Genomic DNA, 25,744 nt, shown 5'->3' on the forward strand with positions numbered 1-25,744 from the left:
CTGCACTCTGTCCCAGGAGATAGAGTAAGATCCTGTGTTTTCTTACTACTACCATCCTGTCCTGGTTACTGTGGCCTTTTAGTATAGTCTGAAGTCAGCTAGCGTGATGCCTCCACCTTTGTTCTTTTTGCTTAGGATTGTCTTGTCTATGCAGGATCTTTTTTGATTCCATATGAAATTTAAAGTAGTTTTTTTTTTCTAATTCTGTAAAGAATGTCAACGGGAGCTTGATGGGGATAGCACTGCATTTATAAATTTCTTTGGCAATATGGCAATTTTCACAATATTGATTCTTCCTATCCATGAGCACGGATTGTTTTCCGTTTGTTTGTGTCCTCTTTCATTTCCTTCAGCAGTGGTGTGTAGTTCTCCTTGAAGAGGTCCATTACATCCCTTTTAAGTTGGATTCCTAGGTATTTTATTCCCTTTGTAGCAATTGTGAATGAGAGTTCACACATGATTTGGCTCTCTGTTTGCCTATTATTGCGTATAGAAATGCTTGTGATTTTTGAACATTGATTTTGTATCCTGAGACTTTGCTGAAGTTGCTTATGAGTTTAAGGGGATTTTGGGCTGAGATGAGGGGGTTTTCTAGATATACAATCATGTCATCTGCAAACAGAGACAATTTGACTTCCTATTTTAATACGCTTTCTTTCTTTCTTTCTTTGGCTGATTGCCAGAATTTTCAATTCAATATTGAATAGGAGTGGGGAGAGATGGTGTTCTTTTCTTTTGCAGGTTTTCAAAGGGAATGCTTCCAGTTTTTGCCCATTCAGTATGATATTGCCTCTGCATTTGTCATGATTAACTCTCATGATGTTGAGATAGGTTCCATCAATACATAATTCATTGAGAGTTTTTACCATGAAGAGGTGTGGAATTTTATTAAAGGTCTTTTTTGCATCTGTTGCGATAATCATGTGGTTTTTGTCATTTGTTCTGTTTATGTAATGGATTACATTTATTGATTTGCATATGTTGAATCAGCTTTGCATCCCAGGGATTAAGCTGACTAGATCGTGGTGGATAAGCTTTTTGTTGTGCTGCTGGATTCGGTTTGCCAGTATTTTATTGAGGATTTTCGCGTCGATGTTCATCAGGGATACGGGCCTGAAATTTTCTTTTTTTGTTGTGCCTTTGCCAGGTTTTGGTTTTAGGATGATGCTGGCCGCGTAAAATGAGTTAAGGAGGAGTACCCCTTTTTCTATTGTTTGAAATAGTTTCAGAAGGAATGGTACCAGCTCCTCATTGTACCTTTGGTGGAATTCGGACATGAATCCGTCTGGTCCTGGACTTCTTTTAGTCGGTAGGCTTGTAATTACTGTCTCAAATTTAGAACTTGTTATTGGCCTATTGAGGGATTCGACATCTTACTGGTTTGGACTTGAGAGGGTATACGTGTCCAGGAATTTATCCGTTTCATCTAGATTTTCTAGTTAATTTGCAAAGAGGTATTTATAATATTCTTTAATGATACTTTTTATTTCTGTGGGATCAATAGTTATATCCCCTTTATCATTTCTTTTAGCATGTATTTGATTCTTCTCTTCTTCCTTATTAGTCTGGCTAGAAGTTTACTTATTTTCTTGATCTTTTCAAAAAACCAGCTCCTGGATTCATTGATTTTTTGACGGGATTTTGTGTCTCTATCTCCTTCAGTTCTACTCTGATCTTAAATCTTGTCTTCTGCTATCTTTTGAATTTGTTTGCTCTTGTTTCCCTAGTATTTTTAATTGTGATGTTACGGTGTCTATTTTAGACCTTTTCTGCTTTCTCTTGTGGGCATTTAGTGCTATAAGTTTCCCTTTACACTCTACTTTAGCTGTTTCGTATTTTACTTTTTAAGAACTCAGTCTTTCTTTTTCATCATGATAGTCTTGACTGTTTTATGTTTATGTAATGTAAAATTGACTACACAGTATTTACAAAGATTTTACCAAAATATTTTATTGAGAATGTACAAACCTGTCATTCAAATAGAGGAGAAGTTACATTGTAGTAATAAATAGCCACAAAACAAAACCCGAAAAGACATCCAAACTAGAATAAAACAAAACATTTTAACAAAAACAGAAAGATAAAACTGGCAACATATTTGTGCAGTTTATATCACAAAGATGCTCACGTCTCCACTCTGAAGAGAGCTTTTAGAAGTTCATTTAAAACATGGCAAAGACCTTATCCCACACGTCACAGAAAAAATAAATTTAAGCATCTGTTAACACATGAACATATTATCAAGCTCTGACATAATCAAAGTTAAATATTTCACAAGAGATTCTACAGTTTGGGAGAAATAGAAAAGTGTTTTTTTTCTTTTCTCCAGGCCCACAAGTCTAGTTTCTTGGGCTCCCTCAATATTCTGGGGTTTTCATCAGCTCCCCAAAATATAGGAAGCACAGAGCAGGTGGTGGCTGAATGTGGGTTATCCTGTGAAACCATATTTAAGATGAGAGCCCTTGGTCAATTGTATTGTAATCAGCTGGCTCAGGAAAGAAGACCTGGCTGTCCAGAGCTCTACATCTACAACCCTGGGTATGACAGGAGGCCTGAGAACCCATGGGGCCCAAACCCACCCCATCCCAATAATCATCCAGTATTGAGGACTCTGGCACCAAATTCTCACAGAGCATATGCTTATGCAGTTTTACATTTAATTTCTCATTACAATTGGGAAATTGATGTCCCAAAAGAGGCAGGGACTGGTCCAGATCTCGGGAGGTAGGCAGGCTCCAGAGCATTAGGGAGGGCTCCAGCTTCCTAGGCCTTGGCTCCGTCCTACCTATCAGGTTTGTTTTGCAAATTAGAGTCTGTAGCTACACATTCAAGGGCACAGAAAATGAGCAGATCCAGAGTTCTTTTCACTTGGGGACCTCTCCATGTTAGTTTCAAGATGACAAGACTGGGGTTCTGCATCCAGCTCTGAGGGCACCTGGAAGTAAAATGAGCTATGCTCCACCTCAGCTTAATGTAGACTATGCCTACAGGAAAGCCTGTTTTCTTCCTCATAAAAAGGAGTGCCTGAAGTGGGTGACCTCGAAGATTTCACCTACTCTTAAGTGTCTGCCTGCCTGCATTCTTGCTCTGAGACTGCAAAAATGCATCCACTCTCTGCAGGTCCTTCAAATCAGAGGGACGCATGGCTACTTGAGAGGCTTCTTGTGTAGATGAAGATGAGACAGAGTTAAATGTGCCAGAGCATTGGACTCCGAGGCTGAAGTCCACGAAAATCCCAGCTACTGTTGGGTTCTTAAGGTCCTCATTTGAAAGTGGTAGGAAATGATTTCACTGGATAAGTGGAGGATACTTCATGAGTAAATAGCACAACCGAAAAGGTGGAGGCAAAGAGAGGGCAAAACGGGATTCCTAGGTCACTCATTATACTTGGGACCTTCAGATCTTGCTACTTTATCCCCTAGGACCTTGAAGAACCAGTGTCTTGAGGACACAAAAATCAAGGTACCTGATTTGTTCCGTAGTGCTCCTGCATGGGGCTGTAGTATTAGTGATGGCCTGGAGGTGGTTACAGCCTGCTGTTTCTGGTGCCCACTGAGCTTTACTGGAGCAGCTGGAACAAGTAAGAGTCACACACCTCATGTTGTTATGAGTGACCTCCAAATTATCATGCGGTGAAAGGATGAAGGGATATTAGAGATCCCCCATATAACCACAGCCAGTCTGTTTTCTCTTGCGCTCACCCTTTGCCAGCTAACCTGGTGGGTCCAACATGTGGTACAGAAAATTATTACATCATGCCTGCACCCCCCAACCCAGGACCAAACCGTCTGAGGACAGCTGGACAAAAATACTAAAGCAAGTATATGTGAAAGAAAAGAGCAAGGACTATAATATAAAGTAGATTGTTGGGAAGAAAAGCTGGAAAATTATTCCATGGGAGGACCTCAGGCCTCACTGGGGTGACTTTTAATCCATGATGAGGATGACAACAGGAAGGCATCTGCACAAGCATGTGTCAGGGAGAAGCCACCCTTAGTGAAGAGACTCATAGGTGTGAGTTTGACAGAGGTTACAAAGGAACTAGTTTGGCTGCAGACACCCTGAGGAAGATATAAGCAGAGGGATGGAGAATCCTAGGACCTGGGAGATGAGGCTAGATATCTACTCCTTTCTGACAACATTGCCTTAAAACTCAGGACTTTCCAACGACATAAAATATCTCATAATTTGTGTGGACCAGAATCTGGACACAGTTCAGCTGGCTACCTCTGCCTTCAGGTCTTTTAGGAGACTGGGGCTGTGGTCTTAACTGAAGCTGGACTGGGAAAGTATGAGCCTTTAAGCTGACTCGTGTGAAAATTGGCAGGGTTTAGTGTGGACAGAGAGCCTGATGTTCCTTCTCTCTACTGGTCTGAGCACCCCCTAAGGTCTTTGCTATGTGGGTCTCTGCATGGAGCATCTCATAACATTGGAGCTTGCTTTCTGTGTTTGAGGAATACAATAGAGAGAAAGAATTAGACAAAAAGGTTTACACAAAAAGAGACAGAGAGAAAGATCGAGGGCGCAAACAGGAAAAACCCAGTAGTAGAAAAATGAGAGATTTAAAAAAATCTTGACAGGGTGCCGTGGCTCACACCTGTAATCCCAGCACTTTGGGATGCTGAGACTGGTGGATCGCCTGAGGTCAGGTGTTTGAAACCAGCCTGGACATCATGGTGAAACCACCGTCTCTTCTAAAAATACAAAATGAGCCAGGTGTGGTGGCACATGCCTGTAATCCCAGCTACTTGGGAGACTGAGGCAGGAGAATCACTTGAACCTGAGAGGCGAAGGTTCCAATAAGCCGAGATCGCACCACTGCACTCCAGCCTGGGATACAAGAGTGAAACTGTGTCTCAAAAACAAAAACAAAAACAAAAACAAACAAACAAAAACAAAGACAGAAAAAAAAACTTGAGAATTACAATAAATTTTCTTCTATATTTGTGTTAAAATTGTAACCCCCGGTGTAATACTATAAGGAGGTAGGATGCAATTAACCCCTGAGGGTGGGACCCTCATATAGAGATCACTGGCTTTATACAAGAAACTGCAGAGGGCTCTCACCCTCCTTCTACAAAATGAGGATAAAACCTGAAGTGTGCAGTCTGACATTCATTAGCGAGTCATCACCAGAGCTCAACCCTGCTGTCACCCTGATCTCAAATTTGAACCTCTGGAAGTATGAGAAATTAAGTCCTGTTGTCTATAAGCTGCCTATCTATTGTTCTTTGGCATAGCAGCCTGAGGTAATACAAAATTGAAATCCTTTTCTGTATTTCATTGGACAGAAGCTGAATTTGTAACCCCTACACTGTTAAAAAAAATGACTTAAAAAACAGATCTTCAGAATGAAAATAGGAAACGGCTTGTTGAAACACTAAAATTGCATCTGCTTATGAGATTTTTAAACATTGGCTGAAATTGTTCTAACCAATATGGCCAACTGAAGTCCATGAAGAATCAGTTTGCAGATGTTAGAGCCCAAATTTCCTTTGTGTGTTTCATACTAACTCTCCCTGAATTTGCATGTGACCTGTGAGGAAGCAAGAAGAGATGACTGTGTATGTTTCATGACTTTCCATATTCCTGCTTTCCTTCCAGCAATCCCCTACAGAACCCACTTCTTAGGCCTTTTCTAATCACTGACTTAAAGCCAGTATCACAAAACAAATTTGAGCTGGACTCCTATCTCCTTGTTGGCCAACCTGCAAGATGATATTTTCCTCAAAACCGAAGGGCCATACTACTGGCATCAGGCAGTAGGCCATTTTATTCAATAGAAAACTGAGTCACTAACCACCTAGTTCTGGGACACTTTGTGAAGACTTCCCCTGTCATAGGCGTGATAAGGCACATGGATATGATTCTAAATATAAAGAGAAAGCACTGTAAAGTTGAATTCCTGTATTAGTCCATTCTCATACTGTTATGATGAAGTACCCGAGACTGGGTAACTTATAAAGAAAAGAAGTTTAATTGACTCACAGTTCCACATAATTGGGGGGGCACCTCAGAAACCTTCTAATTACAGTGGCTGACAAGTGAAGTGACTGAGAGCAGGGGATATACCAGATGCTTGTGAAACCACTGGATCTCGTGAGAACTCACTCACTATCACAAGAACAGCATGAGGAAAATCCGTCCCCATAATCCAATCATCTCCCCTCAGGTTTCTCCCTTAACACCTGGGGGTTATAATACACAATGAGGTTTGGGTGGAGACACACAGCTAAACTATATGAATGCCAGAGGACAATATCTACATTTAATTTCAACTTCGTACTGGAGCAGAATGAAAGTGAGGCCCAGTGGAGAAGTGACATTCCCAAGATCACCCTGCCAGATCCCAGTCCTGTTTGAGTTGTGGCCCGTGTTACCTCCCACCTATTCTCCTAATGCTTCCATCTCTAAGTGTGTGCATCATCTACAGGTGACACCACATCATTATTTTTATGTCTTATCTTATATACACCTAATCCATTCCCTAGGAAGTAGATGATAGCATCATCCCCACTGTGCATGCTAGGAGGCTGGGGAAGCCTCGAATACACAGTGACTTTTATTGGGTCCCAGAGATGGTAAGAAAAACAAGGTAATGTTCCAGCTGTCTCTTCTATCCTGGAACCCAGGCTGCATTTATTTCTTTCCAGGGAATTAAGAGGACGTTGTGTTTGCATAATTGTGTACAAATAAAGAGTTGACATGGAAGAGGAGACTGAGCAATCAGTACCATAGTGGGGCCTTTGGGTAGGTCTTACAGAAACCAGGGGCCCAGTAGATGGAACCTTGAAGAGTTTAACACACTTTATTAGTGACAGAACCCAACAGCAGTTAAGAAACCAGGAATCCACATTCTTGAGACAGCTCTGTATCCATCTCTGTTTGTGAGAGATGCTCAAGAGATTGAGATATTCTTTCATTGTGTCCTGAAATTTCTGAGTTTCTGCCTTACAAAGACTCAATGTAAAAGTCTTATCTGATAACCCAGATGTCAACTCAGTCCTCATCCCTGATGCCCCGGGCTATTGTCTGGGTGCACCTACAAATAACACAGGGCAGGCCAGGACAGGTCCCTCCACGCAAGGCCTCTCTTGTCAACTCATCTGGGCAGTCCCACACCACTTCTTAGTACCATGAGTTGTAGGGGTAACAAGAGAGTGGGCACTCTTCTTGGACTGAAGTAGATTGTCAGATGTTGGAACTCTCGTGTATCTGTCATGTTCATACTCAGGCCATAGCTGGCAGAATAAAAAGAAGAGAGTTGGAGAAAGAGTCTGTGTACTCAGATGTGAATTCCAAGACTTTAACTTGTCCTCTGCCTTCCTTCATTGATGGAGATTTATACAGATTCTCCTTATGTGCCTAATATGAAGAGCAGAATTTTTCTTTTCTTTTCTCCTTTCTTCTCCTTTTCTTTTCTTTCTTTCTTTCTTTCTTCCTTTCTCTTTCTATCTTTCCTTCTCTCTCTCTCTTTCTTTTTTTTTTTCGTGAAGTCTCGCTCTGTCACCCAGTCTGGAGTGCAGAGAAAGGCAGAATTTCTAATGGAGGTGTCACATACAGTGAAAACAAGGAAGACCACTGACTTTTCTTTGCGTGGTTTCTAGACACTTTTTACAAGCTGCATTCAGATTGATGAGGAGCGGATTGATGTGGCCAGCTCCTCCCTCTTTTTGGAAACAGAGCAGATGCACTAAACCAGCAACCTCAGCCAGCACCGGGCTGTGCTGAGAACAGCCACATAGGGGTCTCTACAGAGAGAATCCAAGAAGAGCGGGACAGATCCAGGACCCGGGCTCAAATATGAAAACTCTCTGGGCTTTGTTCTACAGCCTTCCCATGAGTAACTCATAGTCTTGTTCCAGTGGAATCGGGCCTTCATTAGTCTCAGTGGCAAGTTGGTTATGTGGAAAGTCTCTTCACACACTTGTGCAAATAACAGTAAAGACTTTTGTATTGTTTTCACGTTACTTTAGGCCATGAGTATTTACGTCTGTGGCTGCAGTTTGTATTAGTTTCCTGCCCCAGGTATTTCTTGCAGCATGCAGCTTCAGTCCTACCAGACCCTCAAAACTTAAAAGCTAACATAATTACTAGCGAGGATTTCGCAGGAAAATGGAGAAAGTGTTACACACAAAAAAGTTTAAACCACTCTATGCATGTTTCTGCAATGTGTTATCTGAAGAACTCATCTCTGTAGCCCATCAGGGCAGGAGCTCGGCTCTCACCTTTTGATACTATTCCATAAGGGAGGTTCTTCCCCACAGTGTTTAGTCTTCTGACGCTGGTACAGCCTGACATGATGACATTCTACTGTCATGTCAGTCATGCTGCAGGGAATATTCTGTGAGTGTCCTAATAGGCTGGAATCATTTGCTAGGGTGAAGCCCATCTTTGGTGCCCACTTTTCTGTTGTCTTCTAATTAGCTTTATTCTAAGCAAATCCATGTCTATTTTATTTATCTGCTTATTTACTTATTTTTATGTATGGAAAAACACATTTTGTTATTTACTTCTTTATTTAGAGACAGGGTTTCCCTCTGTCACCCAAGCTGGAGTACAGTGGTAGAGTGGTGGGATCATGGCTCATTGCAGCCTCAAACTCTTAGGCTCGAATGATTATCTCACCTCAGCCTCCTGTGCCACCATGGCCTGCTAGTTTATTTTAATTATTTATAAAGAAGGAATCTCATTATGCTGCCCAGGCTGGTCTCAAACTCCTGGGCCCAAGCAATTCCCTCATCTCAGCCTCCCAAAGCACTGGGATTAAAAACATGTACTGAGCTGTGCCTACTTCAAAAGACTGAAAATAAAAAATAGATAAATCTTTGCCTGATTAAAAAACAAAGCAATAGTTTCCAGGTCTTAGATAAAGACAATTTTTTGTCACGAAGAATGGCAAAAGGCTTATTTAGCTGTTAAAATGATTTGCTTATATTTCAAAGAAGCAGAGAAAAAAAGGTACATATAAAAGTTTTCCAGGCCAGGCAAGGTGGTTCATGCCTGTAATCCCAACATTTGTGGAGGCCAAGGCAGGAAGATCTCTTGAAGCCAAATGTTTGAGTCCGGTACAGGCAACATGGTGAAATTCTGTCACCATAAAAAAATAAACTAAAATAAATATGGCTGGGCATGTTGGCTCACGTGTGTAATCCCAGCACTTTGGGAGTCGGAGGCAGGTGGATAATGAGGTCAGGTCCTAGAGACCAGCCTGGCCAAAATGGCGAAACCCTTTCTCTCCTAAAAATAATAACAATAAAAAATAAACCAGGCATGTTGGTGTGGGCCTGTAATCCCAGCTACTCAAAAGGTTGAGGCAGGAGAATTCCTTGAAACTGGGAGGCGGAGGCTGCATTGAGTTAAGATCATGCCACTACACTCTAGCCTGGCCCACAGAGCAAGACACTGTCTTGAAAAAAAAAAAATAAATAAATAAATAAAGTTAGCCAGGCATGGTGGTGCATGCCTATAGTCCTAGGTAATTGAGAGGTTGAGGCAGGAGGACTGCTCAAACCCAAGAGGTTAAGGTTATAGTAAGCTATGATTATGCCATTGCACTTCAGACTAAGTAAAAGAGTAAGATTCTATCTCAAAAAATTAATAATAAAAGTTTTCTAAATTAAATTGTTTAAGAAAAGGGAAAAGAAAAATATATTTTTTTTTTATTTTCAAATGGGACAATAGAGCCTCTCATTTCTAACTTGTATTTCCTTCTGCAAAAACTTGGTCTAGGCCCATGGTCTTGAACTACTGGGCATCTGGATTTTACTAGGTGCTGGATTCAGGCAACTGAGGGGTGACCTTGGGCACACTGTGTGCACTTAAAAAAAGGGTTTGAGGTGAACTAAAAGGTAAAAGAGGGTAAGTTGCTATTAAGAAACCACAATTGGGAGACAGTTCAGGGTTGATGGAAGGACTGGTTCATGCTACAGATACTGACCTAGGTGAAACTTTGTTCTGACTTATTTCTATGTCCATACAGGAAGATGAGATTATGATCAGGTGGCACAGAAACCTGGGATGGTGAAAAAACCAGGTTGCCCCTGCAGATACGGTGTCTGAGATAGAGCATATGCCAGGGGTCTTGTAGGCATGTGTGTGGGTTTTTGGTGGGAAAGTCTATGAGGAAAGGTAGCGTGGCAACAATCTTGATGCCGAAGTCCTGTCCTGGGAGGGGCTTGACCACATCAACATTCAGTGCGTATGTTCAGTGGGTGAAAAACGTGTGGTGGCCTCAGGTTGGCAGGAGGGCAGAGGTCATCTGTTCTCAGAACTTCTTCCCTCAGAGTCCTTGGTCCTTCTCACCCTGGGAGGATGCCTGGAACCACAGGGCAGTGCATGGGGTAGCAGGCTGTGTGCAGAGCAGAGCCTACCTTCCCTGAGACACCTGGAGTCTCTCTCCAGCAGAGGCCCCCATATTGTCTCTCTTTGTACAATGCTTTTGATCCTCAATGTGTAAAGTTCCCTGAAAACCCACTGATTCTCCAACACCCATTTGTTGCCCCAAAATTTAATTCTCACACAACTTAGAGCTTGTACAGACCCCACAAATTCAGGGTTCAGTCTCACATCACCGCTCTCACTGCGGAGGACAGTCACATGTCCCAGAAGCCCACCTATACTGCTGAGCTACCTTCTATAAATCTGAGACTCCCATAAACCCCTTTTCAAGTTAAATAATTTGACAGAATTACTAAAAAAAAATTAACAAATAACTCTAATTATATTTACCACTTTATTATAGAAATATAACTCAGAAACAGACAAGTGGAAGAGATGTCTAGGGCAAGGAACAGTTGTGGGTGAAGGTAATCCTGGAAATAGGTATATTTAAAGAAATTCCCCCATTCTTTGTATTCTCAAAGAACAGCTGAGTGAAGAGAAACGTGCTTCCCATTATGACTTTTAGGATGCTCTCCTCTGTTTTTTTTAACCTATCACAAATATGGACACAGATTGCAAATTCCTATTTTTAAAAATGAACAACCGTTCAGTAATTTAGTCTTCAGTGGTCAAAACAAAGTACTCGTTACAAAAATTTTGCTTCTTTCTCTTCTTCCAACCACCCTGTGAACTTTGACTCACCCACAGCCTCAGCAAACCTACAACCCTTATTTATACATACCCCTGCCTAAGAACAGGCTGACTTCAAGATGAAACATTACCTTATCTGTGATCCGATTTTGCTACCCTCCATCCTGTGCTTCCCTTCCTACCTTCTTTGTAAACTTGTTTTCTCCTCCCTATGAAATAAAGCCCTTTTCCACCTAACCTTTGATATCCTCAAAGTTCTACTCATTTGCACTTTTTCTTTGTTGCAATACTTCTTAGGTACTTCTTAGACCAAGTCTAGAAACAGTCTCAGGACAATAATAATTCCATTCTAGAAAGAATCTCCCAACATTTCTTCTATCTCAACCTCAACTGCATCTGCCTGTGAACTTCCAGCTTACCAAGGCTCTATATCTTCTGGCAGTGACAAAGGCTCCTTCCATGGTTGGTGTGAGCAGGCTTGGACACCTGCAAGGCAGACACCCAGGAATAATCAACTGGGCCTTCAGTGGTCCCCTTTTGCAGGATCAAGGTGGGCTTAACTTTTAGTCAATGGTCTAAGACCTCTACTTACCAGTTAGAGTCATTCAGTTAGTTTTCAATTTAAAAAATTCTTCATGTTTGAAGAATCCAGCAAAAATAATTCAAATCTAAGGTATAAAAGAGAGGAAATTATGGCCGGGCATGGTGACTCATGCCTGTAATCCCTGCATTTTGGGAGGCCGAGGCGGGCAGATGACATGAGGTCAGGAGTTTGAGACCAGCCTGAACAACATGAAGAAACCCCGTCTCTACTAAAAATACAAAATTAGCCGGGTGTGGTAGTGTATGCCTGTAATCCCAGCTACTCGTGAGGCTGAGGCAGGAGAATCGCTTGAACCCGGAAAGTGGAGGTTGCAGTAAGCCGAGTTCGTGCCATTGCACTCCAGCCTGGGCAAGAAGAGTGAAACTACATCTAAAAAATAAAATAAAATAAAAACATTATAAGGGGCTTACATCTTATAACTCATCAAGAAAAGCCAAAGTATCTATCCCTTTCAGAAAATAAATATGTAATTTAATTATGTTCATAACAAGTCATTTAGTAAAGAATTAATCATATGTGAACACTTCCAGTAGGTACAAGTCTCAGCTCCTAAATCTTAGCATTACCCTCAGACACCCAGCTGGCGGCATATGGAACAGAGATATTCACTTTCACAAGTTCTCTGTTTTGAAAAAAAGAATAACTGATGTGATAAATTTATGTAATTTGACAATTAATCTACCTCACTTGCTTGTGGATATGTATTCATTTCCTACCACTGTAGTGGAAGAGAGACTATCCCTGTCTTTACACCTGGTAGTATTTCCAAGAGAAAGCTGTGAGATTCTGCTTCAAATCACCTCTCAAACAAATAAAAAACAGACTTGGGAAAGGTACTACACTCATTCTGCTGAAGAAATTGGTAAGTTAACAATTTTTAACAAATGAAATATGTTACTACTTAATTGTATTCAAAATTCACCAACTTAATTGTGTTTATAAATGTTTTCATACATTTGAAGCTCTACTGATTAAACATAATTTACAGTTAATGAAAAAATGAAGTTAAAATAAATACAATAATATTTTCAAAGTGACAAAATTAGAAGGTGTCAATGCCAACTGAAACAAAGACATATCTGACCCAAGGGTCAAGTCAAGCCATTCTATGACTTGGGATATTTTCCCTGCTCCCATCTGGTTCAGTGAAGTGGGTCATGAGCGTCTCACCAGGAGCCGCTACGCTGTGCTCCACTGTGTCTGTGAGGGGCATTTTACTTTGCGGGTTTTTGCACTGCCTCACTGGGTTGGGTTTCTTTGTCTTTTGAAATATTTTCTCTCCCTTCACCAATCTGAGAACATTTTTTCCTCAGTATCAGCATCCAGTTGCCTGGACTGCAGTGTGTCTCTAAGGAATGGACACTAAGCGTTGCGATAAGAAAATCTTAATGTCCTAAGGGGTTTGCTTTTAGCACAAGGGTATACCTGGAGATTCCTTCCAGGTACAGTGCATCCAACCACTCCACAGAGAGGCTGCATTCGCTTACCTTGGGCTGTTCCCTGAGAGGAGATGACACAAGGGATGCTATTTACTAGACACCTCAAGAGTCATGGCCACTGTTGGCATCTTGGGGAATCCTCAAACAGTTTCAAAACTCAAAACCAAGAAAATAACACAAGATAGCTGAGGATGTATTGCCCTGTGAAGTTTCCAAAATGAAACCTCAACCCAAAGACATTCTGATGGGGTGTCTGTGTCAAGGGAATATTAAAGACAGGGGCACAAATGTGTTCTTTTTTTTTTTTTTTTACTGTGAAGTGTCAGGGGATTGTTATCTGCTTTCATCTCCTGTAAAATATTTACAAATGAAAAATATTTTTTGAGACTGCTCTTTGAAAAAATGAAGATTTAAAATAGTGTGTCTAAAATGTACTATAAAGAAGAGTTGATAATGTTGTGAGTTATACAAAGTTAGTTAGTGTTGGTAAGTGTCAGGAAAGAACTGGAAATTTAAAATCTGACTGCAAGCCAGAGTTAGGCTGGGGCAACAGAGTGGTAGATTTGAGGATCTACTTGCCACACATTTGGAAAATGCATGAGAAGACTAGCTCTCTTTTGGAGTGTTAAAACAACTAAAAAAAAGGCGATTATGATGAGGTGGCTCTAGTGTCCTGAGCTCTGAGTGGAGAGACAGGCCAAGGCCTCCCTAGATCCAAAAAGCTGCCCATTCTTCTCTAGCTGTGCACCTGATTAGATACTTTCCACTCCAGCACCCATGATCGGATAGAGTTCAGTTGCCCACCCCACCCCCTTAGGCCATGAGTGACATATGTGATTTGACACTGGGTTGAATAAAGCAAGAATTATAGGTTTTTCCTGGATCCTTTTATGGCAGGATTTCCTCCATGCACTGGACCCTGGCCCTGCCTGTAAAATACTTGCATTTACATTTGTGTGTAAGATTATTTTTATTTATGAATAATATATATGTGTTATTCATATGTGGAAGAAATATAATGACAATTATTTTAAAATTTCAATTTTTTTACTTTCGTGGCACATCCAGGCTTTAGAGCAGGCAGCCTAAGATTTCAAATAGGAGGCAATTCTCTAAGAAATAATATGTGAGGGACATGTGAATTTTAAATATTCTAGTAGCTACATTTTAGTAAATACAGCGGCATGCTTGCCTGTGCCTGTAGGTCAAACTGTTAGGGAGACTGATGTAGGAGGATCACTTGAGGCCAGCAGTTTGAGACCAGCCCAGGCAGCATAGAGAAAGCCATCTCTACAAAAAAAAAAAAAAAATTGAAAAATTAGCCAGGCCTGGTGGCGCATGCCTTCACTCCCAGCTACTCAGAAAGCTGGAGGGGGAGGATCACTTGAGCCTGGGAGGTCAAGGCTGAAATGAGCCGTGATCACACCACTGCACTCCAGCCTGGCTGAGAGAGCAAAACCATGTCTCAAAAAAATGATCTCTGGAAAGGCATTTTCTTTTACGGCAATGTAGCCAAACAGCTAACTATATATTGAAGCCATCCTTTAATTTTTAACAGAGCAAGAATGATTTCTAAGACCCCGAACTCCAGATATGCGATGGGGCAAATCCTGAAGTGTACATGGATATCTCTCACAGCTAAAGCATCCCTCACCCCTATCCAGCGCTTCTTACTCCTGCCACAAGAGAATCACCTGCGGGGAGGAAAACTTTCAAAATCCCTAAAATCGAAGTTGTAACCGATCAATTAAATCAGAATCCTTGGAGTTGGGTCTGCAAAAAATACGGTTTAAAGCTGTGCAGGTGATTACAATATGTAGGCAAGCCACAAAATCGTGGCTTTAACCAGCAGCTTTTGTTAGAAATGATTTCTCAAATGAATGTAAAAACGTTTGCTGCTGAATTGTGACCTTCCAATTTTACTTGCTTTTCCTACAATGTATATTTTGCAGACCCAGGCTTGCTTCTCGTCCTGTTCCTGATTCACCCAGTGCCCTGTGTATTCAGTGCATCCTGTGCACGGGTCACTGTGCTGTGTACCCTGGCCTGGGTGAGCATCATTCTTCGGGGAGAACCTTTCTGAAAACAAAGCTGCATTTCAAAAAATTAAAACCATGCTACTTACTGTATTGAGGTGAAAATTAAAAGACCTAAGGGACTCATCCAAAATTTAAAACATAAATAAATAACTTGGAACATTAATATACACCTGATGATGTCCTGAGTGAACATGCCCCACTTTAAAACAAAACAAAACATTACTATTATTCTAAAATATTAATTTAGGATTGTTATGAAAATATGTACTATTTAAATTTTTATTGGTGTATAACATGCATACAGCAATATAGGAACAAAACATTTATGGAATGCTTGATGAATTATTACAAAATAAATACACTTGTGTATCTAAGAATCAGATTTGTTCATGCCCTTGACACTTTCTCCTTTCCAAAGGTAACCAAGATCTTAAGAGCTAAGTGCAGATAAACTTTGTCATTTTCTACAAGTGTTTTATTACACATCATTAAAAATGTATACGCAATACAAAAAAAGTATAACAGACCAGTCACCAAGCTTTAACAGCTACTAGTCATGTGTCATTTTTGTTTCACCTATACTTCCAGCCATTCCCACTCCAATTTCATTATTTTTTAGGCTTTTTGGATAAAATATATATTCATTGCAAGGCACAATGTGAACTGTAAATAGTAGAGAGATGGGGTTTCACCATGTTGGCCAGGCTAGGCTTGAACTCCTCACCTCAGGTGATCCACCCCCTTCAGCTTCCCAAAGTGCTGGGATTACAGGCATGAGCCGATATACTCGGCCTGAGAATTCATATTTCTAACAAAGTACAAATCCATAGGGCGCACATGACCACTGCAATGTCTGTCTACAGTAAATACAGTTTGATGAATAAAATGAAAGGCAATTGACCTAAGGTGAAAAAAAAACACAAAAAACAATCAAACCATGGGTAGTATGTGCTATCTGTAAGAACATTTGGTTAAGAATAACAAACCAGTTTTATCATTTTAATAACAAAAATTGACAAAATTTCTAGTTTTTCTTTCATAGAAATGCTCTTTGCAAGAAAAAATTTTCATATAGTGAGAGCAAAAATGACAACCATTTGCAAGTAAATGTCTTATGAAATTAAGTAGCAGATATCATCAACCTCAATACCTTCAGATAGTTACCCCTAACTCAATCATTTACATACCAAGTGCAGATAATTTTCATAGTTTCCTATTAAAATTATATTTTAATGCCTTACAAATTGTGACTGTTTTTAAAGTTCACCAACTAAAATTTTGTATATGACATATGATAAATTCCACTTCAAGTCACCTTACATTTACTTAATTTTATTAGGCAGTGTCTGTCTACCACCCAGTAATACGTGGGGATTCTCCCTCCATTTGCACAGACATCATAGCTGGGGAACAGGGATTCACAAGACCCAGGCTGTTCCCTACATATTTTTCCTCCTCAGACATCAGTTCATCAGTCAATCAAGTCATGTGAGAGTGGAGGCCATGTATTCCATATTCTTGGGCACTCTCCTCCAAGGAGGAAAAGGCCAGGAGGTCCTATTAGAGGATGCACTCTGAGAGGCTGGGCTCCTAAGGTGTGAGAGTTCTAACCAGCAGGTGTAGACTTTTCAGGAGTGAGGAATGAGGCAGGTATTCCAAACCTGGAGCTTCATCACCTTTTGTTTCATCTCAAGACAATTCTGAGGCGCTGTTTTGGAACGTGTCTGGAAGGTGAACGTTGAAGAAGAGTGTGGGCTTTGATGTGACTCAGATGAGATCTTTCTTAGGGAGGCAAGAATTCAATGCCCAGAATCTGGGCAGGTGTCTTTGAGGTCAGTAGGTTGCCTCTTTGTATCCAAGTCCATTGCTACTAGGTTGGGGGCTGGGGATTCTAAATGGCTTCCAGACCGCCTCTCTGATTCTCTTTTGGAGATGGGGTCTGAAAAAGACAATGTCAGTATTTTTCGGAAATTCTAGAAAGTCTGTTTGGAAACCTAGGAAGACCTCTTGCCTAGTGCCTAAATGCTCCATTTGCAGCTCTAGCCACGTAGATGCTTGGTAGGTATAGAGCTGGGTTTGCATTTATATCAGCAAAACCTATGTCAGAGTTGAAGAAGTAGTAAGGACAAAGTGTCTTGGTCGCAGGCCGGGAAACATCTTAAAAGCAAACTTCTAGCCTGCTGACTCTTGGCAATGAGTGTTGGGTCCTGGCCAAAGTGCCTTGAATGCAGCATGAGGCCAATCCATAAATCCAACTTCTAATGGAGAATTATTAATCTTTTTTCATTTTGAATCAATCAGGGTGAAATTACCTTGCTATTGGTTTGCTTACTTTTTATTATTTCATATAAAATCTAAGACAAAATACATTAAATGCTTACTGACATATGTATTTACTCTTCACCTGGCTGATAATATCTCCCTAATTTTAAACTTTCTTCCATTTTGTAGGTTTCAACTTATTTTATTGTAAGATAGTATTAAATCTAATATAGGCATTGTCACTTTTACATATAATTTTATTTTATTTCATATATTTCCTATTGGCTTTTTACATTTAAATTATGGACTGTTTCATCATATAAAAAGCTTCATTTATATTTAAACAATAAGTCTTTGGATTTTTTTGTCTTGTAATTTCCATATTACATAGTAATGAGATAAACATTAATGTTTACAGGATATTTTAAATTTTAGATAATTACTCATTTTATCCATGTGAAATTTGTTTTTTACTGCATGTGCGGGTTGGAGAACTGTTTTCACTTCTGATTCATCTTTATTCTTATGTCCTCAGAGCTCATACCTCTTGTAGTTGGGGGATTGCAGTTTATAATTCCAATAAACGGGGCAAATTTAATAATAACATAATACAAATGAGTTTGAACGGAGGACAGGTCTTCAAAGCATACACAACATGGGCCTACATATGTACAACAATAATAATTTATAAGTTACAGTTTGAATAGAAAGTAAAAGTACGAAAAATTTGTTAAAGAAAATTAAAATGGAGATCATGTCTCAATAATCTCTGAGCAGACAAAATTAGTTAGGTCTCATAAATGATCTCAACCTTCCTTGATTTGCAAATATAAGCAAAACTTAAATTATTTCTTGTAGCTGCCTATTCAAAAAACAGAAATGAAGGTCAACCAATCCGGTGCAGCCAACGACCTTATATAAATAGAAACTGTTCAACAAGGTAAACAGACAAACAAAAAACAATTTAAAAAGTTGTGCTACCACCAATCAAATGATTTCTTTGTTTCTACATTTTTCCAATATATACTTGCTTCTTACACTGTCAATGAATCACTGAATATCTTTCTGTCTGATATTTTATAATTTTTCAATTGCTCTTACTCAAATAAACACTTTACAATTTCATTGTGTCTCAAATTACTTTTTAGCAGAATAAAATAAACTAGGAATAAATATTACAAAAATATGTACAGAATATGAGAAAAAACATAGAAAGTTTATGAAATATGTGAATGTAGACATAAGCAAATAGACAGTTTGTATCATATTCTTAGGCAGAAAAACTCAATATTATCAACATCAATTGTCCTTAAAGTTATTTATAAATTCAATTTTTTTCCTATATTTATAACATTAAATATTGCAAGTACACATTACTATAAAATATTATATAGATAAAAACACAAATAAGAATAAACAAGAGAACTCTAAAAAAAAAAAAAAAAACAAGACTGGCAAGCAGTGTGAAAAACCTTGATTGATTAAAAAACTCATAGGTCACTGAAACTAAAAATTCAGAAATAGACCAAAGTGCCTAAGAAAGTATCACAGTGCTTCCTGGCTGCTATAACAAAATACCTTAGACAGGATACAGGATAAACAACAGAAATGTATTTTTCCCAGTTATAGAGGCTGGAAAGTGCAAGATCAAGGCAGCAGCAAATTTAGTATATGGTGAGAGCCTTGTTCCCCATAGATGGTACCATCTTGCACACGGGACAACGGCATTCCCTTCAACCTCCTTTGAAAGAGCACTGATTCCATTCATGAAGATGAAGAACTCTTGGCTTCACCACTTCCGCAAAGGCCTCATGCCTAAAATTATCCACATATGAATTTGGAAGGGGACATAAACATTCAGGCCATAGCAATAAAAACTACATGGGGGATGGCATCATTTATACATGAGGTGTAAAAATGTGATGTTCTTATCACAAAGGAAATAAATGATTTATTCTTCATGGCATATATCAAAATAAAGGTCCAATGAAAATATTTTTTTATAAAGATAAATCTATTTGGCAAAAAACTAAGTGTTGATAAGGTTAACCCTATAGGTTGCATCACGATGTTCAAGTTTTCCGGGGATGAGCAAGGCCCCGGAGTTTCCTCCTGTGACATTTCCCTGGAAGTTGCTCATGCTGTTATTCAATTTGAAAGTAGATAAAAATGTTTGTTTCTGTTCCAATATTTACTAAATTCAAAGTAATATAGGGCTCTTTACTCGTAATTCTCAAACAATCATTCAGTCAGTGGGGCTCTGCTGAGGAAAAGCACAGACACATCCACACAAGTATAATGTTCCTCAAATAGAGGACTTCTCCCTGTGCCGGAGCCACCTATGTTGCACTTGATCAGAGGCTTTCCCAGGCAAGCAATTCTCTGCAGCCCTACCACAGTCTTAACCCTGAAAATCCGACTCAGAAGGTGACGGATGAACACCCACCCTAGCGTTCTAATCTAATGGATCCTCTCTTAACAATCACTTCCAGGGATCTGGGCTCTTTCCTGGATTCGTTGGCCACACACAACTAGGCTCAAAAATTTGTACATAAGCTTTGATCCTCATTGGCCTTCCTGCCCTGTCCTACCAGCTTCTCTAGAAGTATCCTTCTCTAATTGCTCCTGAGAGAACTATCTAAGTGTATCTCCCTGTGCCAATATAATTGATCTCATAAAGTGCGAAGGGAAATAGGCAAGAGTCCAGCTATGGAAGAAGCTGTGTCCAGGGTTCCTTACCTGATTTATGTCTCTGATTTACCTAAATATTGACAAATGCAGATTCATCTCTAGGTGGTAGAAAAACAGAAGGAGAAATCCCAGTTCATAGAGGAAGAAGAAAATGCAATCAATGCTGTCTAGAGTCCCTCTTAAGCGCAGCCACAGGGTACTAACCCTCTTCAGGAAAAAGCAATGGTTGTCCATCATCTGAAAAACTGTGGCGTTGAACCTTTGGCACCGAGAGTGCACACTGCCCACTAGAGTTCCATGCCTACATCACAGAGAGATAGAATAGTCTCAAAGGATTCTTAAGGGTAATGTGGGGACAAAAAGGAGCTGAATCCACAGCCTCTGCCTTACCGTGTGATCTAACCAATAGTATTTCCAGACTCTTTTGTGGGTTGCACCAGGGGTTATTTAGAAAGAAAAAAATTTGTTAATATCCCACCATTTCCCATAGCTTCCGAGGTCTGAGTTGTTCATTCCCCAGGTTCCAGGTTGTTTTTCTCCCTCTACCTCCACAGAATCAGTGTGTCTCATTCCGGTACCTATAATCTCACCTTTATTCTAGTCGCCCTCTACTTTTTTCTAGACATTTTATCTAGTAGAGCCAGGTAAAATAGAGACAAGAATATTTACATAAAACTTAACCAGAACTAAGTTGGAGTCCCATAACTGCTACTAGGCTGGGATGCAACTCAGAGGGTACACAAGCCAGGCTGGCCTAGAATTGCAGTTATGGGAAAGAAAGACATTTCACCCAGGAATTATTAGGATGAAATTCCAAGTTTGTGAAATAGATTCCTAGATCCCCCAACCATTTCATCCTTATCTTGGAGGCAATCAGGAAGAGATAATAAACCATACCTAATCAACAAATTATCTAACCAACATGTGTGGAAAAGGAGGGAACTTCATAGAATTGGCTTGTTTTAGTACATGTGGTGAAAAATGCCACGAAGTCAGAGCTCAATTGGTCTCAAAAGCCTAAATGATGGCACAGATTAGCTTCAAGGGACACATGGTATGGCTGGAGTCAGATGACTATTATGCTGAAGATGTCAACATTGGTGACTGATATCTCAAGAAGTGGGCCAAAAGTCCACTTCTGGTTATTCTGTTAGGTATGGTCTAGGAATTGTTCAACCATGAGACAAATAGGTCAACTTTCACCAGCAACCCCAAGTCTGGCTTGCAGTATTAGACTCTGCGTTAGACACAGATTTAGGCTCAATCTGCAGCTTGATTGTGGTCACTCTTTAGAAAACAAACACTTACCATGGACTTCTAGATGAGTGACCCAGTTAGATCAGCATCTGAGATTGTTTCCGGTTTGCAGCCCAAAAGACATTCAGACAGTCTACAGTTTCCATTGTAGACAACCAAACAGATATAATATGTGCAATTACTCCAAAGCCTGAGTTCTGACCTTTGAGAGGAGCAACCATTCATTTCAGGTTCTGTATGGCCAGCACAGCTTAAACAGCCACAGCAGCCCAGTGAACATCATGAGGTTTCACCTTCCCTGACTCATCTATGAATCAGGACCAGTCATATAGGAAATTCTCAGTAAATTGGGGGCCCCACAGAAACAGCAGCTTTGCTTCAGAGGATTGAAGGAGGCACAAAATTTCTACCAGCTGGGGATGCTCTAGCCCTCTATGGGTGAAACTGAGTTTGGCAGGAGTTCTGCAGCAAGCTCTTAGCTGACTTTCAAATCAGTGTAACCGGTAGTGTGTCACTGAGTCCAAAAGCCCAAAGAACACATCTAGGTGGAGGCTAGTCCTTTACTGGAGGCTCCAAATGTCAAAATCAAGATTTTCTTGACCTCAGCATGAATTGATCAACGCAAATCTCCCTGAATATTTTCACTAAACCTTAATTGGATAGTAAGACTCCAGATTTTTTTAACCCTCACTAAAAATAAATACCTGATTTTTTCATCTGGGGTCTATGTATGTGTGTTGGAGATGGCTTTACCAATCAGCATAAAGTTACAACTCTCCTTGCCCCTCTACTTTCTAATTGTGCAGACTTTAAAATACAGAGGTGAGAGCTTAGGGTTTTCTGGGTCTTTTCCTAAGCATGTTCCTGACCCTGAGCATCCCCATTTCCCCCATTTCCTTCTTGATCCCGAAGACCATTAACACCGTCCTAATTCCCAGCAGCTTTTCCTCCTAGAGCTTTTTGGCATGATTATTCTAAAACCCAACTCATATCCTTTGTTCCTGGTGGACTGTGTAGTTCATTTCCATTTAAATGCTTTTACAAACATTAAGCTATTTATTTAAGATTTCTCTGCTTTTTAAATTAAGTAATGCAGCTGTTAGCTTTCCACAGGAATTGAGGGTTATAAAGAAAGGAAGAAAATAATTATTTTATACCAATAGTATGAAAAAGAGACTAGGGATGACTATATTAATAGCAGACAAAATAGACTTAAAAAGTTACAAGAGACAATAAGACATCATATAGTCATAGAATGTTCATTTGGCAGGAGGATAGAAATAGTTTAAACCCACACCTAATAATAAAACATTTAGATATAGAAAGCATAAGTTAACACAATTAAAAGGACAAATAGGCAGTTCTAAAATAATAGTTGAAGATGTTAATACTCCACTCTGAGTAATGAATAGAAAAATGAGATAGATGATAAATTAGGACATAGAGGACTTGACTAACTCAATGAACCAAATTGATCTAACAGATATATACATTATACTCCATCCAACAAAAGAGAGTACACACTCTTCTCAAATGCACATGGGGAATTCTCCAGGATGGGCTGTATAGTAGATCTCAAATTAAATCCATAACAGAAGAAACGCTAGAAAGTTTACAAAACTGTATAAACAACATAACCTTAAGCAACCAATAAGTAAAGGAAGAAATCACAGAGGAAGTAGGAACATACTTACAGAGGAAGAGAAAAGTAAACAAAACATCAAAAGTTATGGGAAACAGCAAAAACAGTGCTAAGATGAAAAGTTTGCAGCTAAAATACATTTAAAAAGAACAAAGATTTCAAATGAATAATCACTTTATCACCTAGTAAATTAGACAAATAAGACCAAATTAGATGCAAAGCAAAGAGAAAGAAGAAAATATTGAAGATTTTAGCAGAGATAAATGCAATACAGGTTATACAAACAACAGAATTCCAAAAAACCAAAATTTCATTCTCAGTTCTTCAAAAAATTAACAATTGGTAAACTTTCAGCTACACACGCAAAAAAATTAACAGCATATTTACATACTAAAATAAGAAATGAAAGTGGGACATTAGTACTAATTCGAAGAAATAAAATGTTTAAAAAAGTGTACTGTGAACTATTATAGGGTGATAAATTGGAAAAAGACACCCAGACTTCTCATTACAGGGCAGCCGCACTACAATCCCAGTATGCACCAAGATCAAGGATAGTGCGCTTAACTGGAGGATGAGGCGGGATTACGCACGCCTCGCTGGGCTTGGTGGATATGTATTCTCATATACATGCCCAACCCTTTGGTCACAGGACTGCAGGACTCCAGTCCCAGCATGCACCTGGCTAAGAGACCGTGCCTGTCAGTGGAGGAAGAGGCAGAAGACTACAATTCCAGCCAGCATTGGGCTCAGGGAATTTGTGCGTCACTGGAGGAAGAGGCGGGGTTGTGTGCTACTCGCCGGGCTTGCTGGGAGTTGTATTCTCATAAACCCTCCCAGCCCTTTCATCACAGGGCTGAAGGATTACACTTCCAGCCCCAGCATGCACTGGGCTCAGGGACAGCGCATGTCACTGGAGGAAGAGGGAGGGCTTTGCGCTTCTCGCTGTACTTTTTTGGGATATGTAGTCTCATTAACGCTCCCAGCCCTTTGGTCACAGAGATCCAGGACTTCAATCCCAACATGCACTCAGCTCAGGGACAGTGCGCTAGTCACTGGAGGAAAAGGCAGGGCTGTGTGCACCTCCTGGGCATACTGGGAGATGTATTCTCATAAACACTCCCATCCATTTGATCATAGGGCTGCAGGACTACAATCTTAGCATGCACCCAACTCAGTGACAGTGCACTAGTCTAAGGAGAAAGAGGCAGGGCAGTGTGCGCCTTGCTGGGCTTCCTGGGAGATAGAGTCTCATGACCTCTCCCTGACCTTTGGTTACGGTGCTATAAGACTACAATCCCAGCATGCACTGGCTCACGGACAGCCTGCATCACTGGAAAACGAGGAGAAGTTTGTGCGCGCCTCACTGCATTTGCTGGGAGATGTTGTTTTATAAGACTGTCATACCTTTTGTCACAGGGCTGCAGGACTACAATCCCAGCATGCAGCGTGTTCAAGGACAGTGTGTGTCACTGGTGGAAGACGAGGAGCTGTGCGTGCCTCGCTGGGCTTGCTGGGAGATGCAGTCTCATAACTACTCCAGTCCTTTAGTCACAGGGCTGCAGCACTACAATTTCAGCATACCTCTGGCTCAGGAAGAGTGCACTAGTCACTGGAGGAAGAGGCAGGTCTGTGCGCGCCTCGCTGGGCTTGCTGGGAGAGGTAGTCCCATAAACACTCCCAGCCCTTTCATCACATCGCTGTAGGACTACAATTTCAGCATGCACGGGGCGCCGGGCACTCCGCCTCACTGGAGGAAGAGAAAGGGGTGTGAGCGCCTTGCTGGGCTTTCTGGGAGATGTTTCTCATTATTCCTCCCAGCCCTTTGGTCACAGGGCTTCAGGACTACAATCCCAGCACGCACCCTGCTCAGGGACAGCGCGCGTCACTGTAGGGAGAGGTGAACCTGTGCTGTTCTCGCTATGCTTTTTGGGAGATGTATTCTCATAAACATTCCCAGCCCTTTGGTCACTGGGCTGCAGCACTACAATGCCATCATGCATCAGGCTCAGGGAGAATGCGCTAATCAGTGGAGGAAGGGGCGAGGCTCTGCATGCCTCGGTGGTCTTGCTGGGAGATGCAGTCTCATAAACACTCCCAGCCCTTTGGTCGCAGGGCTGCAGCGCTACAATCCTAGCATGGACCGGGCTCAGGGAAAGTGCGCATCACTGGAGGAAGAGGCAGGGTTGTGCGCGTCTCGCTGGGCTTGTTGGGAGATGCAGTCTCATCAACACTCCCAGAACTTTCATCACGGAGCTGCAGGACTACAATCCCAGGATGCAACCGGCTCAGGGACAGTGCGCATTACTGGAGGAAAAGGCTAGGCTGTGGACGCCTCCTTCTGCTTGCTGGGAGATGTAGTTTCATAAAGACTCCCAGAACTTTCATCACAGGGCTGCAGGACTACCATCCCAGTATGCACTGGGGTCAGGGACAGGTCCCGTCAGTGGAGAAAGAGGCGAGGCTGTGTGCTTCTCCCTAGGCTTGCTGGGAGATATATGCTCATAAACACTCCCAGCCATTTGGCCAAAGGGCTACAGGACTACAATCCCAGCATGCGCCCGTCTCTGGGGCGAGGCACAGTCCTGGAAGAAGTCACGCCCCACTTAATATGCTGGGAGCTGTAGTCTGTTAACTGCTCTCAGCCAGTTTGTCGGTAGGCTTCAGAACTATAATCCTAGCATGTACCAGGAACTAGGGTGCGTAGGCCTGGAGGGAGGAGCAGAGCTCTGTGGACTTCCCAGTGTCCAGAGCACTGCTGAGTTCTTATGCTATG

The 25,744-nt window shown here is 40.9% G+C and overlaps 2 long non-coding RNA genes across 6 annotated transcripts in view; one reads left to right on the forward strand and one right to left on the reverse strand.

Moving 5' to 3' along the window:
• Nucleotides 1-17,722, forward strand: part of LOC129026524 (uncharacterized) — a 37,112-nt gene extending 19,390 nt beyond the window's left edge. For all 5 annotated transcript variants that reach the window (XR_008497766.2, XR_010123518.1, XR_010123517.1 and 2 more), the window contains 2 exons: nucleotides 12,363-12,500; nucleotides 14,636-17,722. This is a non-coding gene — a long non-coding RNA (uncharacterized LOC129026524). The remainder of the gene's footprint in view (nucleotides 1-12,362; nucleotides 12,501-14,635) is intronic.
• Nucleotides 16,677-24,863, reverse strand: LOC134738046 (uncharacterized). Its single transcript, XR_010123521.1, has 2 exons — nucleotides 24,376-24,863; nucleotides 16,677-17,055 (listed from the first exon to the last, which is right to left on the reverse strand). It is a non-coding gene; the product is annotated as an uncharacterized LOC134738046 (long non-coding RNA).
• Between the last annotated feature and the right edge of the window lie 881 nt (nucleotides 24,864-25,744).

This window comes from Pongo pygmaeus, chromosome 14 (assembly GCF_028885625.2).
Source record: "Pongo pygmaeus isolate AG05252 chromosome 14, NHGRI_mPonPyg2-v2.0_pri, whole genome shotgun sequence".
Lineage (NCBI taxonomy): Eukaryota > Metazoa > Chordata > Mammalia > Primates > Hominidae > Pongo > Pongo pygmaeus.